Source organism: Mobula birostris, chromosome 5, assembly GCF_030028105.1.
Source record: "Mobula birostris isolate sMobBir1 chromosome 5, sMobBir1.hap1, whole genome shotgun sequence".
Taxonomy (NCBI): Eukaryota; Metazoa; Chordata; class Chondrichthyes; order Myliobatiformes; family Myliobatidae; genus Mobula; species Mobula birostris.
Window position 1 is genome coordinate 117,938,506 of NC_092374.1, and position 18,178 is coordinate 117,956,683.

Below are 18,178 nucleotides of genomic sequence, written 5' to 3' on the forward strand. Positions count from 1 at the left end.
GGGATATTTGAGGGTAGTTCTTTAAACAAAGAGTGGTGGGTGTGTGCAACACCCTGCCAGGGGTGGTGGTAGAGGCAGATATATTAGCAACATCTATGAAACTCTTAGACGGGCCCATGGATGATAGAAAAATACAAGGTTATGTGCTGTAGGAGGGATGAGTTAAATTGATCTTAGAATAGGTTAAAAGGCCAGCAGAACATTGTGACTGAAAGGCTGGTACTGTGCTGTAGTGTTTGATATTCCATGCTCTTTTTCCATTGATCCTCTAAAACAGGCAGGGCCACATCACAATATTTCCCCTAAGGACACGCATTCATAGACTAGTGTCTTCTAGTATAATAAATTACAGGAACATCCCTGCTATGTTTTTCTAGCTGTGGCCTTGCAAGATATCTATTGTCTCAGAAGATCTCTATGGTCGTAATATATGAAGAATATGTAGTGTAAGAACTTCACAAAGGGTGTTGAATTTCTGAATTTATGTGTCCTTGAAGGATGAGCAGGCAACAGCACTATTTAAATAGGATTTGGACATATTTTGGAGAGAAATTGGAATACAGGGTTGTATATGATAGCAGAGTAGACTGGAGGTAAGATCTGAGCAGATCAGTAATCATTGTATTAAACTACTAGGCAGGTTTGAGGAACTATGAGGAATAATCTGTGTGCTATATCCTTGTGTTCTTATTTTGCAGATTGTAAAGCCACAGTTCTTCGCCACCCTATCTGGATCCCAATGTACCTGTGCATTTACTCCTTTCCCCAACTTCCCCTGGAAGCGCTCAGTTAAAACTTTTCCTATCATTCCAGTAGTCATTCATCCAGTAGTATTACTCTCCGGTAGCTGGAAGAGTTCCTATATTTGATGGGTATATTCCTTGGTGTGCTGGCTTGCATAGATAACCAAGAATACCACACTCAAGCTAACAGTATTGATTTTTTTTGTGATAAAACACACACTAAAGTGACAATAAAGTTCTGTGAACTTCAAAATGAAAATCTTAATTTTAACATTTCTGAGATCTTGGGGCCAATTCTAAAGCAGACATGACCTGTAAATTCATTCAGGCTAAACCTCAATGGCATTTGGACTAACATTCTCACACAGGGAGGTCTGTTAGTATTTTTGGAGAGGATTTCATTGAGTTAGCAGGAGGAATCAGAACCTAAAAGTCAGGAGGAAGAAAGTCAAAGCTGGAAATAAAAGTTAATATGGCTTGCCGTGAAAATAAGCAAAAGAAATGCTTATTTGCAAACAGCAAATAAGTTTTCAGTAAGAAAGAATTTTTAAACCGGTATTGTCTGAGCTCTAGCAAAGAAAGTTCCAACCAGCTCTGCTACTTCCAGCTCGCTTAAGGGTTGTTCTGCCTGATAAATCACGTAACTGGTTTAAATCCGTGGATGATGCTCATCAATTCCTTGAGGATCAACATTTGATCTCAGCTGTCTAATAAAATTACTGTTTCCTCATGTCTGTACTCATTTGGTTTATAAGTTATTAACCAGTTCATAGATTTGAACTTTTAAAGTTTGAAGAATTTTGCCCTTGGTTTGATAATACTTGTATTTTGTTTTGAAATATGGCTATTTATCATGTTTTTATGTTCAAGTTCCTTTTTTTCTCCCTTTATTATTTTATTTTATTATTTTCAATTGTTTGTTTTTGAAAATAATTAAGAATCTGATTTGGTGATTGATTCTTTTCGTGAAATATTAATAAGATTGTACTCTGTTTCACTTTTCAAGATCTTGCCTTTCAAAATGTTTTGCAAATGGCTGTTTATTTTAAACATTTGTTTGGTGTTTTTTATGGCATTCTTTTCTCAATGTTTTGACTGTGGGTGGTGTTTTGCATTCTTTTTAATTTTGGAGACTTGCCTTCAAGAGAGATGGGGGTAAGGAAGCTTCTCGGCTGTCTAATGGCCAGTTTTCGGGCCTTTGTGGGTGGGAAGGTGGGGCTACTTTTAGTTTAGTTTTTTCTATCTGGGCTGATCTGAAAATACAAGTACGTCTGAATTGTCGTGACTTCCGTTTCCACTTTAAACCTTTTTCCCGCTTCCTGATTCATGAGTTTCCTATGCAGTAACGTTAACCCTTTACATACCATATGGTTTAGCAAGTACAATGGATAATATTATTAACATTGTTTCATGGAATATGAATGGTTTTAATCATCCGATTAAATGGAAGAAGATTTTTAAAGTTTTTCGTAGACTGAGTGCTCAGATTATCTTTGTCCAGGAAACTCATGTAAGGAAGGAGGATAACCAGCGATTTTTTAGGTTTTGGAAAGAGCATCAACTTCACTCCAATTTACAGAATAAGGTGAAAAGAGTCTCTATTTTTTATAGACTCCTCGATTTCATTTGATCACTATGAAACAATTTCAGACCCGAATGTTTATTACTGCTTTACTTTATAACCAGAAAGTTGTTATGGCTAATATCTATGCACCAAATACTGATTATCCTGAATTCTTTAAACATTTATTTGCATCTCTTCCTAATTTAAATGAATATACATTGATAATAGGCAGAGATTTTAACTGTTGCCTGAATCTCTTGATGGACAGGTCTGCACCCAGTAAGGTACTTCCAAACAAATCCGCTATTTTTATTAATTCCTTTTTAGTTGACTCTGGAATCTTAGAAGTTTGGAGGCTTTTTATATCCTAACGATAAAGAGTACTCATTCTTTTCTCTTGTATATCATAATTACTCTAGAATTGATTACTTTTTTATTGACTCTCAATTAGTTTCGTCTGTTACTGCCTGTGAGTACGATGCAATTGCCGTCTCTGATCACGCACCCCTGAAACTATCAATCAAATTAGCTGATGTATCTTTCAGTGCTAGACAATGGCAGTTCAATTCTACTCTGCTTCAGGACTTAAATTTTGGTAACTTTATTAAAGAACAGATTGCCTTTTTCTTCTCAACTAATTTTACGGAACAAATTTCCAGTGGGATATTATGGGACACTTTTAAAGTATATATCCATGGGCAAATTATTTCATATTCTGCTGGATTGAAAAAACAAATAAATAATGAAATACGCACATTAGTTGATAAGATTAAAGAAATTGATAAAAAAAATTCTGCTGCTCCTAGTTTGGAGCTTTACAAAAAGAGAGTTGAACTTCAGATGCAACACAGTTTGTTATTAACATCCCCAATTGAAAATCAATTACATAAAACTAAGAGTTAATTTTATATACATGGTGATAAATTGGGTAAATTACTGACCAACCAATTGAAAGCTGCTTCAGCTAAACATCAGATTATTAAAGTTCGTAAACGGGATGGTACTTTGATGGTTGACCACGATGAAATTAATAAATCTTTTCAAGAATTCTATACCTCTTTATACCAATCAGAATTTCGTGACGATTCTACCATGAATATTTAAGAAAATTGAATATTCCGAAATTATCACTTAATGAATGTTTAACATTAGATGCACCTATTACGGAATAAGAAATAAAGAAAGCAATTTCCTCGATGGATTCTGGTAAAGCACCTGGCCTGAATGGATTCAGAGTAGAATTTTTAAAATCTTTTTCAAGTCTACTTTCTCCTTGGTTATGTAGAATTTTTAAGGATGCCTTATTTGTAGGTAAATTACCACAATCTTTTTATGAAGCATCTATTTCTTTAATTCTTAAAAAAGATAAAGACCCCACCGAATGTGCACCATATAGACCTATATCCTTGTTAAATGTTTACTCCAATTTTTTTTCCAAAATATTAGCAATTAGTTTGGAAAATGTATTGCCACAAATTGTCTCTGACGACCAGACAGGATTTATTAAAAATCGTTATTCGTATTTTAATGTTAGGAGGTTGAGGAACATTGTATATACTCCTTCATCTAAAACTCCAGAATGTGTTATTTCACTTGAAACCAAGAAGTCATTTGATATAGTTGAATGGGAATAATTATTTAACATCCTTGAGAAATTTAATTTTAGCCCAAAATTCATATCTTGGATTAAATGGATATGTCATACACCTTTGGCTTCTGTACTTACTAATAATCAGAGATCCCCCCTTTTTTAGTCTTTTTTGAGGTACTAGACAGGGCGGTCCTTTAAGCCCTTTACTATTTGATATTGCCTTGGAGCCCTTGGCAATCGCTCTTTGTGATTCACCCAATATATTTGGCATTATTCGTGGGAATGGGATGCATAAGATATTATTATATGCAGATGACCTGTTATATCTCTAATCCAGAAAAATCCATCCCTGGAGTAATATTACTACTTGCTCAGTTTAGTAGTTTTTCGGGTTATAAATTGAATCTTATAAGAGTGATCTTTTTACATTAAATATGCAAGTTCCAATCTATAGACAATCACCATTTAGACTGGTTACTGATTATTTTATTTATTTGGGTGCTAAAATTACTAAGAAGCATAAGGATCTATTTAGTTAACTTTTTACCCTTAATTGATCATGTTAAACAACTGCTTACTAAATAGTCCCCATTGTCCCTATCATTGATTGGTCGAATCAATGCTTTTAAGATGATTATTCTACCTAAGTTTCTGTATCTATTTTAGGCGGTACCAATCTTCATCTCTAAATCCTTTTCTGGTATTATTGATTCTAAAATTTCTTCATATATATGCCAGAAAAAAATCCTAGATTAAGTAAGAAATATTTACAGAAATCAATAAAGGATGCCGGTTTGGCATTGCTGAACTTTAGATTCTATTATTAAGCAATTAATATTCAACATCTAACATTTGATATCGAAGATGGCGGCGTGACGCAGCTCACAGCAGCCACTCCAGTGGTGATGTCTGTTATTTGTGAAGTAGGGTGCTGTGCACAATCCTGATTTGATGGAGACGGATGTGAGAGCATGGAGGAACATCTGGTGAAACTTCTGAAATGCCTGTTTCGCAACTGCTGCTACTGTGTGGTCCAGAATCTCTGGAGAAGTAGGCCACAAGTTCTCAGCTTTGCTTGTTGCTCGGAGGCTGGGGCGGGGTTGAAGTGCTTGGCAGAGGATGGTGCTCAGAGAGGCTGTGTCAGAGGGGCTGGTCGGAGGCTCAAAGTTTTTGGACGGATTCAGAGTCCGTTGTGGTCGGATGCTTCCAATGTGCTGCATCGGCAAGTTGACGGCGCTGGGAGGTTCATGGCAGGGAGAGTTTCTCCCTTCTGCTGCCTGCGTCTGATGATGAGTCTATTGAGACTTTGAGACCTTTTTTTTTTACCGTGCCCATGGTCTGCTCTATATCAAATTATGGTATTGCTTTGCACTGTTGTAACTATATGTTATAATTATATGGTTTTGTCAGTTTTAGTCTTGGTTTGTCCTGTGTTTTCTTGTGATATCATTCTGGAGGAACGTTGTATCATTTTTTAATGCATGAATTTCTAAATGACAATAAACGAGGACTGAGTGTCCTCATAATCTAATTCTGGACACAAGATTTGGATGAAATTCAATGTCCATGAACCTTGAGTGTGAGTCTGTACAGGGGTTCTCATTGGCTTCTATTTTAAGGTCTTTGCTTCCCTTTGCACTTACTAAACTGAATAACCAAATGATTAATCCAATAATTAAACATACAAAATGAATATGGTTTCAATTTCGTTAATTTTTTGGATTGAATAAATTTATGCTATCAAGTCCTATTATATCCAATTATTTCTTCCAACCATTCAGAACTGACCGAGCTTTTCTTTTATGGAAAACAAAGGGAATAATATGTTTCCATGATTTATTCATTGATAATTGTCTCATGTTCTTTGAACAGTTGTCTAATAAATATAATTTGCCTAGATCACATTTTTTCAGATATTTACAGTTTAGAAACTTTATGACGGTTATTTTACCTACTTTTCCGATATCACATCAAACTGAAATTACAGAAAATATTTTAGGTTTAAACTCCTTTCATAAGAGTTTAATAGCAATTGTTGATGATTAATTACGAACATACGTTTAGGTATGTCTGATAAAACTAAGAATGAATGGGAAAGAGAACTTCAGGTATCTTTACCCATAGAGAAATGGGAGAAAATTCTCCAACTAGTTAACACTTCTTCAATGTGTGCTAGACACGCTTTGATAAAATTTATGGTGGTTCATAGGGACCATATGTCTAAGGATAAGTTAACTCGTTTTTATGGTCATATAAATCCTGTCTGTGACAGATGTAATTCTGAGGTAGCTTCCTTTACACATATGTTCTGGTCTTGTCCTGTTTTGGAAAAATATTGGAAAGACATTTTTGATATTATTTCAGTAGTTTTGCTTATTAATTTACAACCTCATCCTATTACTGCAATTTTTGGACTACCAATGATAGACTTTAGTCATTTATCCCCTTCAGCTTGTCGTTTGATTGCATTTGTTGCATTAATAGCCAGAAGATCCATTTTATTTAAATGGAAAGATTCTAATTCCCCTACTACATTTCAATGGTTTTCCCAAACTATAACATGTTAAAACTTGGAAAAAATTAGGTGTGGTACCCCGATCCTTTGGTTAAATTTGAAGAAACTTGGAGACCACTTATTCAACATTTTCATATGATGAAAATGACCTTTTCCGAATCCTTTTTAATAACTTTTTGTTTGTGTATAGAGGAGCGGAGTTAATGACAAATAATGATCTTAACTGATGAAATATGGCAGCCCAGTCTTTGTTTTGTTTTGTTTTGCTTTTTTTAGTGTAGGGGTAAAATATTTTTTTTGAATCTTTTTCATGTTCTGTTATTAAGAGATTGGGAGGCTTAAATTAAATGTTACTCAGAGTCAGTGTCTGTATACGTTAACCGTTATTAATGTAATCCCGATCTCTTTGTATCATTATCATTGTTATGTTTATCAATTTGAAACTCAATAAAAAAGATTGAAAAAGAAAGAAAGAATGTTGACAGGCTCAGTTTAAAGCATGATAGAGAGATGTAAACTGCACCTACACCTGGGTAGATGAATTAACAACAGAAGTGGTTATGACATAATTCTCATTACATAAACATGATTGTAGGGTGAATAATGTGGAAACTAAATATTTCAGGGTATTCGACATTCAAGGGAAAAGGAAGCAGGGTAGCATTGTTAATAGTACAGGATTTGGAAAGGATGTTGACGGCTGATTATAGAGTAGATTTAGAATCAGTCTTGGTGGACAAAGGCAGCAACAGAGCAGAAAACCTTGGTAAAAGGCCTTTGAAGTGTGACAGTAATGTTGTGTAGATGTGGAAATTACAAATACATGTAATGGATAATGCAGAAATCCTAGGCAGCCCTGTAAACAAATCAAACAGTACTAATCACATAGACAACCGGTTCCTGGACTATATTTCCTCATGGATTTCCACATCAGTATGTTAAGGAGCAGGTGAGAGGCCAGCCTACACTAAGTTTGCTGATAAGAGAAAAAGAATAATTAATAATCCTTTTTAAATGGTTCTCTAGGAAAGAGCAATCTTAATATAATGGAATTTTAGATAGTGTCAAAGTGATGTAGTTTAATGTGAAACCAGGCCTTTCAATCTTAACAATGGAAATTTACACCTACTCCCTCACCACTATTCAAGACTCCAAAAGTCCTTACAGCTGAGATGACATTTCATCTGCAAGTCTGTCAGCATCAGCTATTGTATCTGGTTCTCCTGGTGCAGCCTTCTCTATATTGGTGAGACCTGATGTAGATTGGGAACAGCAGAGAATATAAGCACTGACTCCTACGATGTCACATCAGGAGAAATTGATTCTCCAGAATTCAGAAGAATGAGAAATAGCCAATTGAAATTTTCAAAATTATTGTGGCTCAACAAGTAGATATAGAAAGAATGCTGCCCTGACTTAAGAGTTTAGGGTCAGTCACAACGTCAAAATAAGCAAACCATATAGAACGAAAATGAAATTCTTTGTGTAGTTCATTGGTTCAGTGAATATTTGGAATTATCTAGCCCAAAGGACTCTAGAGGTACAGTATCAGATTTCATTCAAGGCAGTAAATGAGGAAGCAAAGGATACGATAATTATTCAGGGTAATTACAATGCCTTGTAAAAGTATTCAGCCTCCAACCCTTTGTTCACATAAATGAGTATTATAACCAAGGATTTTTGATCAATTTTAACTGATTGTTTTACTTCTAAATTGCATGCTTATATTTTTTCACAGCAGAGTCTAAAACTAAAAGCTAAAAATTCAGAAGTCAGCAGTTCAAAAGTATTCATCTCCCTTTTGCTCAGTGCTCAGTCCAAACACCTTTTGCAACTATTACGCCAGTAGTCTTTTTGGATAAGTCTCTACTAGTTTTGCACAATGTGATGGAGTAAGATTTGCCCATTCCTACTTGAAAAACAGCTCAAGCTGTGCCAGTTTAGTTGGAGAGTGGTGGTGGACAGCAGTCTTAAGGTCTTGCCAATTATGTTTGATCGGGTTAAGGCCAGTTCTCTGACTGGGCCACTCAAGGACATCAATTTTCTTCAGCTGGAGCCAATCCACGGCTGCTCTGGCAGTGTGCATGAAATTTGTCTTTCAGCATTGTCCTGCTGAAAGACAAATTTCCTCCCTAGATTAAGTTTCCAGGCAGAGGCTAGCAGGTTTTTATCCAGAATCTTTCTGTAGTTAACAGCATTCATCTTCCCATCAATCCTGATCACAGTCCCTACTGCTGAAAAACATCCCCATATCATGATACTACATCCACCATACTTGATGATGTTGTCTGGCTGATGCACAGTATTAGATTTACGCCACACTTATTGTAAAGGCCAGAAAGTTCGACTTTCGTCTCATCCAACCACAAGACGTTCTTCCAGATCTTTACAATATGATCTAAGTGATGCTTTGCAAAATCTTTACAGGCATGGATATGTTTTTTTTTGGCCAGGGTTTCTTCCTTCCTACTTTTCCATAAATATTCTTTTTTGTTCAAAGCCATAGTGATTATGGAGCCAGGAATTTTAACTCTAGTTGCAGCTACTGACTTCTGCAACTTACTCAGTGACTGTTGACATCACAGCAGCCTCTGTTACAAAAGCTATTCTTTTTCAGTGACAAAGTTTAGAGGGACGTCTGACCTTTTGTTCTTTTGTACTCAGTTTGGTTTGGTCTTTTGACAACACTGTTGGACCTTACAGAGAGAGGGGGTATTTATTCAGGAGATCCTCTAATTTTCTACATCTAAAGGTAATATGCAGTATCACACGTGAGGAAAGTTAGCACAGTAATTACAAAGAGGATGAGTATTTTTTCAGCCTCACAAGTTTGGTTTATAATTTTTAGTAAATTGTTGACAGGTGCTGGAATATTCCTTTTGATATGACATGACGCACAATGTTTTGTAGACCAGCTCAAAAAATTCTACTTCAATATATTTTTATTCAGAAAATAAGAGAGTAAAATGTGAAAATATTTGTGGGGGTTGAATATTTTTTCAGGACACTGTATGTTGAGGAAGAAGATCATTTGTAAGCTTCTTTAATGATGGAACAGGATGCAATACCAAACAGCCCACTCTTGCTCTTATATCTTACTTTTTGCAACTTCTACAAACAAATTTAGTGTGACCCATAAAGATGTATTAATGCCACTGAAAAGCAATAAAGCTGTTTTAGTCATATGTTTCCTCTTACCAGTAATGTTAAATTTGTAAGACATCTGCCTGACATTTCTTTCCAGCTACATTTATGTCCTTAATATACAATGCAAATCTTAATGATAGAGAGACTGTTCAAAAGGAACAAATAATTTATTTTACTGAAATCTATTTAATAAAATAAGACATCAGTGACGATGGTTTTGATATTCAGATGCAGAGCTGCCTGGTAGAAATTTAATATAAATTTCTACTAAACAGCTTTACATATAAGCTACCTAATATAAATCTAAGTTTCGTTTTTTCTAGAAAGAAGATTGGCGCAAGACAAAACAAATCTTACCCACAATGAACTTTGAACACGTGAGGGGGTCTGAATCCAAGATAGATTGGGAAATAAAACTTTTATCAATAAAGAAATAACAGCAGGCATTGAAGAAATATTTTGAGATTTAAAAAAAGTATACATTCTATTTAAACACTTTCAGGATATGATCAGTGATGAGACTGAGGTCCAAATTGTGTCCAATGCTAGTTTTGATTGTATTTAACTCTCCCACTACTTAATGAACTAGATATTATAAATACTTGTGATACATTATTACAACTGACAAGTAACCATCTCAAAGATATTATTTTTCATAACTATTGCATTACATGAGATTAATTTAAATCTATGAATATTGATTGTCATTTTGCCACTGATATTCGAGTGTCCAATATATATTTAATCTTGACTAATAAATGTTAATACAAAATGGATGAGTTATCTATCAAATGTATTTGCTTGGAAGCATCAGATCTGTGTTAACCTTTTCCTTCAGAATCAGTATCCAATATACAGGTATGTATTTAACTAATTTCTTTTTTTGTTTTTGAACAGATATGAAATTGTTAAGCTGTCTCGATGCTTCACCTTGGTAACAATAATTGTGTATGAGGCACATGGCCAAGTTGCCATGGATTCATGAACTTCTTGCAGTTTATCTCTTGATCTTGTGACAAAATGGGAGAACTAGCAATGGCCTTTGTGTGGAGGATAGTTTAGTTTTGGAGTATGACAGGGCCAGAAACTAGAAAGATAGAAAGTAATGCCAGGGCAAATAGACTGGAAAGGTAAGAAAAGCCTATACAACCTGGCAGAATCAGTTCGCATAGCTGTTAGGTACAGGACTTGAACCAAAAAAATGCATATATTTTAAAATTGGTTAGATGTGACTGTAACAGAAAATGGGCTGAGTACTTTTGAAAAACATTTGTAATGAGCAGGAAATGAGAACTGAAGAGAATTCAAAATGAAAAAAAAGGAAAAAATATACACAATTAGCAGTCCATTTGTATTCAGTATTGCAAAAACAATGGCAACTTCTTGACTGTTTCCAAAATTTGCATTTCAAGTGCAACACGCTGCTGTATCAGTGATTGGGTGAATTTCAGGTCAGAAGACTGCAGCCACTTGCTATGGCTAAAGAACATCTCATTTGAAGTGAAGCAGTTCTCCCTCTGAGCATAATAATATTCATCAGTACATTTCATGTATAGATTTGTGCATTGCATACACAAGTTTAGATAGATTCTATATATGATTACTAGTCACATTGATTATGCACTTCCGTGCATAAACCTGTTTTCACTTCATTCTTACGTGGATTTGCAGAGTGAGGCAGCAGCTCAATCATGACAATGCTAAACTAGCTCAAGACTAAAACCTAGAATCTACAGTCAGCGTGTAATGTTTTCCCTTCTCTTACAGATAGAGTTTTCCTTTCTATCATCAGGAAAAGATTTCTGTAGATTGAAGAGGTCAATTTTGATGTCAGCAAAACATGTCCATTAAACCTGGGAAAGGTGCCAATGCCATTCACCATCTTTTGCATACTTCATGCATTTTACTTGTTTATTTGATTCATAAGGAAAGCTAATATCGATTGACAAATGATATACTCAGGAAATAACGCATTTTCACAATGAAATTGTCAATGCTGTAAAGGTTACATTCCCAATTTGGATAATAGTCACGTGGGACTTCAATATGCAGGTAGATTGGGAAAATAAGGTTGCAGCAGGATTACAGGAGCGGGTATTTCTAGAGTGCCTACGAGATTGCTTTTTAGAGCAGATTGTGGTTGAGATCACCAAAGGATCAGCTATTCTGGATTGGGTGTTGTGCAGTGAATTAGAACTGATTAGGGACCTTGAGGTAAAAGAACCCTAAGGGGAAAGTGATCATAATATGATTGTATTTACCCTGAAATTTGAGAAGGAAAAGCTAAAGTCAGATGTATTAGTATTACAGTGGAGTAAAAGGAACTACAGAGGCATGAGAGGACTTGGCCAGTATTGATTAGTAAAGAACATTGGCAGGGATGATGACAGAGCAACAATGGCTAGAATTTCTGGAAGAAATTCGGAAGGCAAAGGATATATATATTGCAAAGAGGACGAAGTAATCTAAAGGAAAGGTGACACATTGTGGTTAACCAGAGAAGTCAAAGTCAACATAAAAGCTAGTGAGGGCATATAATAGATCAAAAATGAGTGGGAAGTTAAAGGATTGGGAAGCTTTTAAAAGCCAACAGAAGGCAACTAAAAAAATCATTAAGGTAAAGAGGGAATACGTAAGTAAGACCTAGAAACTACAGTCAGCGTGTCATGTTTTCCCTTCTCTTACAAATAGAGTACAATGCGTTACAAGATTATATGGAAAGAAAAACTAAGTACACCCCCTGAGTTGTGCCAGTGTTGATTGACAGCGAGGAGCAGATATCCTGTTAGGAAGTCGAGGATCCAATTGCAGAGGGAGATACCGAGGCCCAGGTTCTGTAGTTTATTGATCAGGACTGTGGGATTGATGGTGTTAAACGCTGAGCTATAGTCAATGAACAGTATCGGGACATAGGTGTTTGTATTGTCCAGGTGATCTAAGGCCATGTGAAGAGCCATAAAGATTGCATCTGCCATTGATTTATTGTGATGATAGGCAAACTGCAGCAGGTCCAGGTCATTGCTGAGGAGTTGTTGTGCAGAATCGCTTTAATTACTTGGTCTGGTAAATTATATAAAACCATACTCAGAACCTTTCTTACTGCTGGCAGAATCAGTTCTTCTCCAATTGTATGAGGTTTCCAGGTTCAGCATGAGAAATAAGATGTTGTATGAAGCATGCAAACCATTGCTATTTAGTCATAGTCATAGTCATAGTCGTACTTTATTAATCCCGGGGGAAATTGGTTTTCGTTACAGTTGCTCCATAAATAATAAATAGTAATAGAATCATAAATAGTTAAATAGTAATATGTAAATTATGCCAGTAAATTATGAAATAAGTCCAGGACCAGCCTATTGGCTCAGGATGTCTGACTCTCCAAGGGAGGGGTTGTAAAGTTTGATGGCTACAGGCAGGAATGACTTCCTATGACACTCAGTGCTGCATCTCGGTGGAATGAGTCTCTGGCTGAATGTACTCCTGTGCCCACCCAGTACATTATGTAGTGGATGGGAGACATTGACCAAGATGGCATGCAACTTAGACAGCATCCTCTTTTCAGACACCACCATCAGAGAGTCCAGTTCCATCCCCACAACATCACTGGCCTTACGAATGAGTTTGTTGATTCTGTTGGTGTCTGCCACCCTCAGCCTGCTGCCCCAGCACACAACAGCAAACATGATAGCACTGGCCACCACAGACTCGTAGAACATCCTCAGCATCGTCCGGCAGATGTTAAAGGACCTCAGTCTCCTCAGGAAATAGAGATGGCTCTGACCCATTTTGTAGACAGCCTCAGTGTTCTTTGACCAGTCCAATTTATTGTCAATTCGTATCCCCAGGTATTTGTAATCCTCCACCATGTCCACACTGACCCCCTGGATGGAAACAGGGGTCACCGGTACCTTAGCTCTCCTCAGGTCTACCACCAGCTCCTTAGTCTTTTTCACATTAAGCTGCAGATAATTCTGCTCACACCATGTAACAAAGTTTCCTACCGTAGCCCTGTACTCAACCTCATCTTCCTTGCTGATGCATCCAACTATGGCAGAGTCATCCGAAAACTTCTGAAGATGACAAGACTCCGTGCAGTGGTTGAAGTCCGAGGTGTAAATGGTGAAGAGAAATGGAGACAAGACAGTCCCCTGTGGAGCCCCAGTGCTGCTGATCACTCTGTTGGACACACAGAGTTGCAAGCACACGTACTGTGGTCTGCTAGTCAGGTAATCAAGAATCCATGACACCAGGAAAGCATCCACCTGCATCGCTGTCAGCTTCTCCCCCAGCAGAGCAGGGTGGATGGTGTTGAACGCACTGGAGAAGTCAAAAAACATGACCCTCACAGTGCTCGCCGGCTTGTCCAGGTGGGCGTAGACATGGTTCAGCAGGAAGACGATGGCATCCTCAACTCCTAGTTGGGGCTGGTAAGCGAACTGGAGGGTATCTAAGTCTGGCCTGACCATAGGCCGGAGCAGCTCCAGAACAAGTCTCTCCAGGGTCTTCATGATGTGGGAGGTCAATGCCTCTGGTCTGTAGTCATTGAGGCCGCTGGGGCGCGGCGTCTTCAGCACAGGGACGAGGCAGGACATCTTCCACAGTACAGGAAACCTCCGGAGCCTCAGGCTCCTGTTGAATACATGGAGAAGTACTCCACATAGCTGAGGGGCACAGGCTTTGAGCATCCTGGTACTGACACCATCCAGTCCTGCAGCCTTGCTTGGGTTGAGACGTTTCAGCTGTCTTCTCACCTGTAGAGTTGTGAAGCACACCATGGTGGTTTCGAGTGGGGAAGTGGTATAGTCATGAGAGCAGGGTGGGGGACTGTGAGGAGGGTTAGGAGGGGAGAGTGGAATATGTGTTGGTTGGGGGCCGACAACGGATGGCTCATGTGTGGGATGGGCAGGGGCCACACTGTCAAATCTGTTAAAGAACAGGTTAAGTTCGTTGGCCCTGTCCACACTGCCTTCCGCTCCTCTGTTGCTAGTTTGCCGGAACCCAGTGATGGTTCTCATCTCCCTCCAGACCTCTCTCATGTTGTTCTGCTGGAGTTTCCACTCAAGCTTCCTCCTGTACTTGTCTTTAGCCTCCCTGATCCTGGCTTTCAGGTCACTCTGTATTGCCCTCAGCTCCTCCCTATTTCCATCTCTAAACGCCCTCTTTAGCGTTCAGGATGTCCTTAATGTCCTTTGTCACCCATGGCTTGTTATTTGAATAACAAAGGACAGTTTTTGTCGGAACATTGCAGTCCACACAGAAGTTGATGTAATCAACTATTTGGTTGTGAAGTGCTGGTAAACATGTTTTGAAGTGGTTTCTGTTGTTGAAAGTTTTCATGAAGTGACTGAAAATAAGCCAAGTTTCTTTTTGCTTTATCAGAATGTATTATTTTCAAATGTTCTAGGAAACTGGATGGTTTCATTGCCTCCTTTCAAAAAAATTTTTTCTCACAACAGGCACATTGGCTGCTGTTGGTAGCTTGGTGCTGGTATAAATCCATATTTCAGATAGTCCATGCCACACAAAACTGTCTAAATTTCCTTTTCATTTTACCTGCCTCTGCTGTTTTCGTTATAGATTAATGACCGTGGTCCATCACCTGTTGTTCAAGTCCAACCTCAAAGGTTGTGATCAATAAAGGGGAAAGTTATGATATCATCATAGGTCAGGTCAAAATCTGACACTCTGCCTAAAGGTACACAAAGTGGGGCAGCAATATGTCAATTGGGCCATTGGCTACAGAAAGTGGACAAGATCATTGGACAGGAAAACCATACCCTAATTCACAGGAAGCACAACACTGCACAATTAGAGTATGGGAATTGTACTAGCTAACACTGTACTACAGTAGTGAATGGCAATAATGTGCGGGCTGGGCCCGGAAATAAAACGCTTTCTTGTCCTGGAGAAGGGTATCGGCCCAGAACATTGACTGTTTGTTCATTCCATTGATGCTGCCTGACCTGCTGAATTCCTCCACCATTTTGCATGTGTTGCTTTGGATTTCCAGCATCTGCAGAATTTCTCATGTTTACGATTTATTCAGTCCACATTTCTCATGATATGCCAAACACAGAAGTATCACATTGCTTTTCAACAACCATAATGCACTGTGAGCAAAGTCCTAGAGAACAGTGATGAAGTGATCACATGATCATAGTAATCAATTATGAGGTACCGAGGATCAAATGCTTTTAATCTACAATTAATTTCTTAAAATAAACCTGTCATCCTTCAGCTGCCCCTTGCTACCAAGCATATCCCACTGCCCCCTTTATCATTATCACGACTTAGAAATTCCTACTGCCCCAAGGGGGGGGGGCAATATGGCCCTCTATGTGAGCCACTGATCTACTGTACATCATCCACAGACTATTTTTCATAGATACACCAAGACAGCAGTGATGGCTAGTTGTACCTTGCTATGATTAACTGCATTCTTGTTAAAAAAAATAACTACGTCAGATTTGGAACTCAGAAATAAAAACAAAATATGCAATAAATACTCAATATGTTAGGCAACATCTCCAGCAAGAAACAGTTAAAATTGAGGTCAAAGACTTTTACTCAAAATGAAGAGAAGTTAAAAATGAAACATGAGTTAAGTTGCAACATAGAAGGAGGGGTGAAGACAAAAGAGTATCTATGATTGGATGGAGCCAATTTATTCTCTCTGCCTCTTCTCTGAAACTTAAAACATGTTTGATTTATAACTCATCCCAGTTGTGATCAGAGATCACCAGCCTCAAATGGTTAACTCTATCTCTTCCCCACAGGTGCTGCCTGACCTGTAGAGTGTTTGTTTTTTTTATAAATATTGCACAAACCATTCCAAAGTCTGGTTTGTTAACAACAATCCAGAGCATGTTACTAATTAGCATTCAAGGCCATCTCTTTCATTCAGTTCTGTCTGAGACATTGCCCTCAGACTCAGACCTATTCATCACCCTGATAGTTTTTTTTAAATCTGACAGTGTATAATAACCTTATGACCCTGTATGACCCAAAAATGAACACCATATCCAATAATATTATTATTAGCCAATGATAAAGAAATTGCCAAGCTCTTCTGTGCGCCTTCAGAGATTGAAAAGACTGCTTGAAGGTCAAGGCCTCAAGCTCAGCACTAAATCCAGATTTGCCACAGAACAGCAATTCCTGTTCAACTCGATGCTTCAGAAACATGGATTCAAAGACTGGCACCTCAAAGCATTGGAGAATATTGCTACCATTGACCTTGCATAATCTTCTAAATTCATTGGTCAGACAATCATCTGTTCTCAGGTCAATGTTCTTAACAGAGGGGTCCTACTTACCCCCGGTCATTTTCAATGAATAGGTTAAAACATCCTCATGTCTGGCACCAGACTCACAAGTCGAACAAAACTCTGAACTCTATCAGAGCAAGAGATTACTAAGAGAACAGAAAAAAAAAATGTTTCTAAAGCCTCCTTAAAAATATGTATTACCCATACCCTCTGCTGGGGAAACTCTGGCATGTGACTGATCAAAACAGAGGAGCAGAAACATTCTATTTCTTTGTTGGGAGTATGTGGAAGCCTTGTGCTAACTGTAGAAAGTGCACTTCACTTTAACACTATCCACCCATCCACCTCCTTAAAACTCTTGTCCAACAGAGTCTGGAGTCCCTGACATTGCTCTTATTGATCATCTTAGAACTCATAGAGGTCAAGTGGAAACAAGTATTCCTCAACTCCAAGGAACCACCTCATAAGAACATAGAACATAATTTTGAACATAGAACATTACTGCACAATACAGGCATTTCAGCTTATGACTTATGCTGACTTACTAACTTACTCTAAGGTCAATCTAACCATTCCTTCTGACATGGCCCTCCATTTTTCTATCATCCATAAGCCTATCAAAGAGTTTCTTAAATGTCCCTAATGATCTGTCCCTACCACTACCCCTGTCAGCACGCTCCACACACCCATCACTGTGTGGAAAACTTACCCTTAACATCCTGCCCATATCTTCCAATCATCTTAAAATTATGCCCCCTTGTATTAAGTCACTTCCTCCCTGGAAAATATGTCTCCTGCTGTTCACTTGCTTTCTGCCTCTTATCATCTAATACAGCTCTATCAAGTCACTTCTCATCCTCCTCTTTCTGTTCAAACTATCCTCATAAGACATGTTCTCTGAACCAGGAAGCATCCTGGTAAATCTCCTCTGCATCCTCTTTAAAACTTGCATATCTTTCCTATAATGAGGCAACCAGAACTGAAGGCAAAACTCCAAATGTGGTCTAAACATGGTTTTAGAGAGCTGCAACATTACCTCACAGCTCTTCAACTCAACTGCAGACCAATGAACCAACGTCCTATAAACCTTCTTAACAACCATATCAACTTGAGCAACAACTTTGAGGGATCTATTGTGTGGATCCCAAGATCTCTTTGCTCCTCCAGAGTGCTAAGAATCACACCATTACCTCTGTATTCTACCTTCAAATTTAATCTCCTCTGGGTTGAACTGTATCTGCCCCTGCTCTGCCCAGGCCAGCATCCTATCAATGTTCCATTGTAAACCTACACCAACCTTCGACACTTCCCACAACTCTACCAACCTTCAATCATAGAGCATAGAATATA

The 18,178-nt window shown here is 37.9% G+C and overlaps 1 protein-coding gene across 1 annotated transcript in view; it reads right to left on the reverse strand.

Moving 5' to 3' along the window:
• The window catches only part of LOC140197951 (low-density lipoprotein receptor-related protein 1-like), a 2,495,129-nt gene that overhangs the window by 809,163 nt on the left and 1,667,788 nt on the right, over nt 1-18,178 (reverse strand). The gene's annotated exons all lie outside the window — the stretch shown is intronic.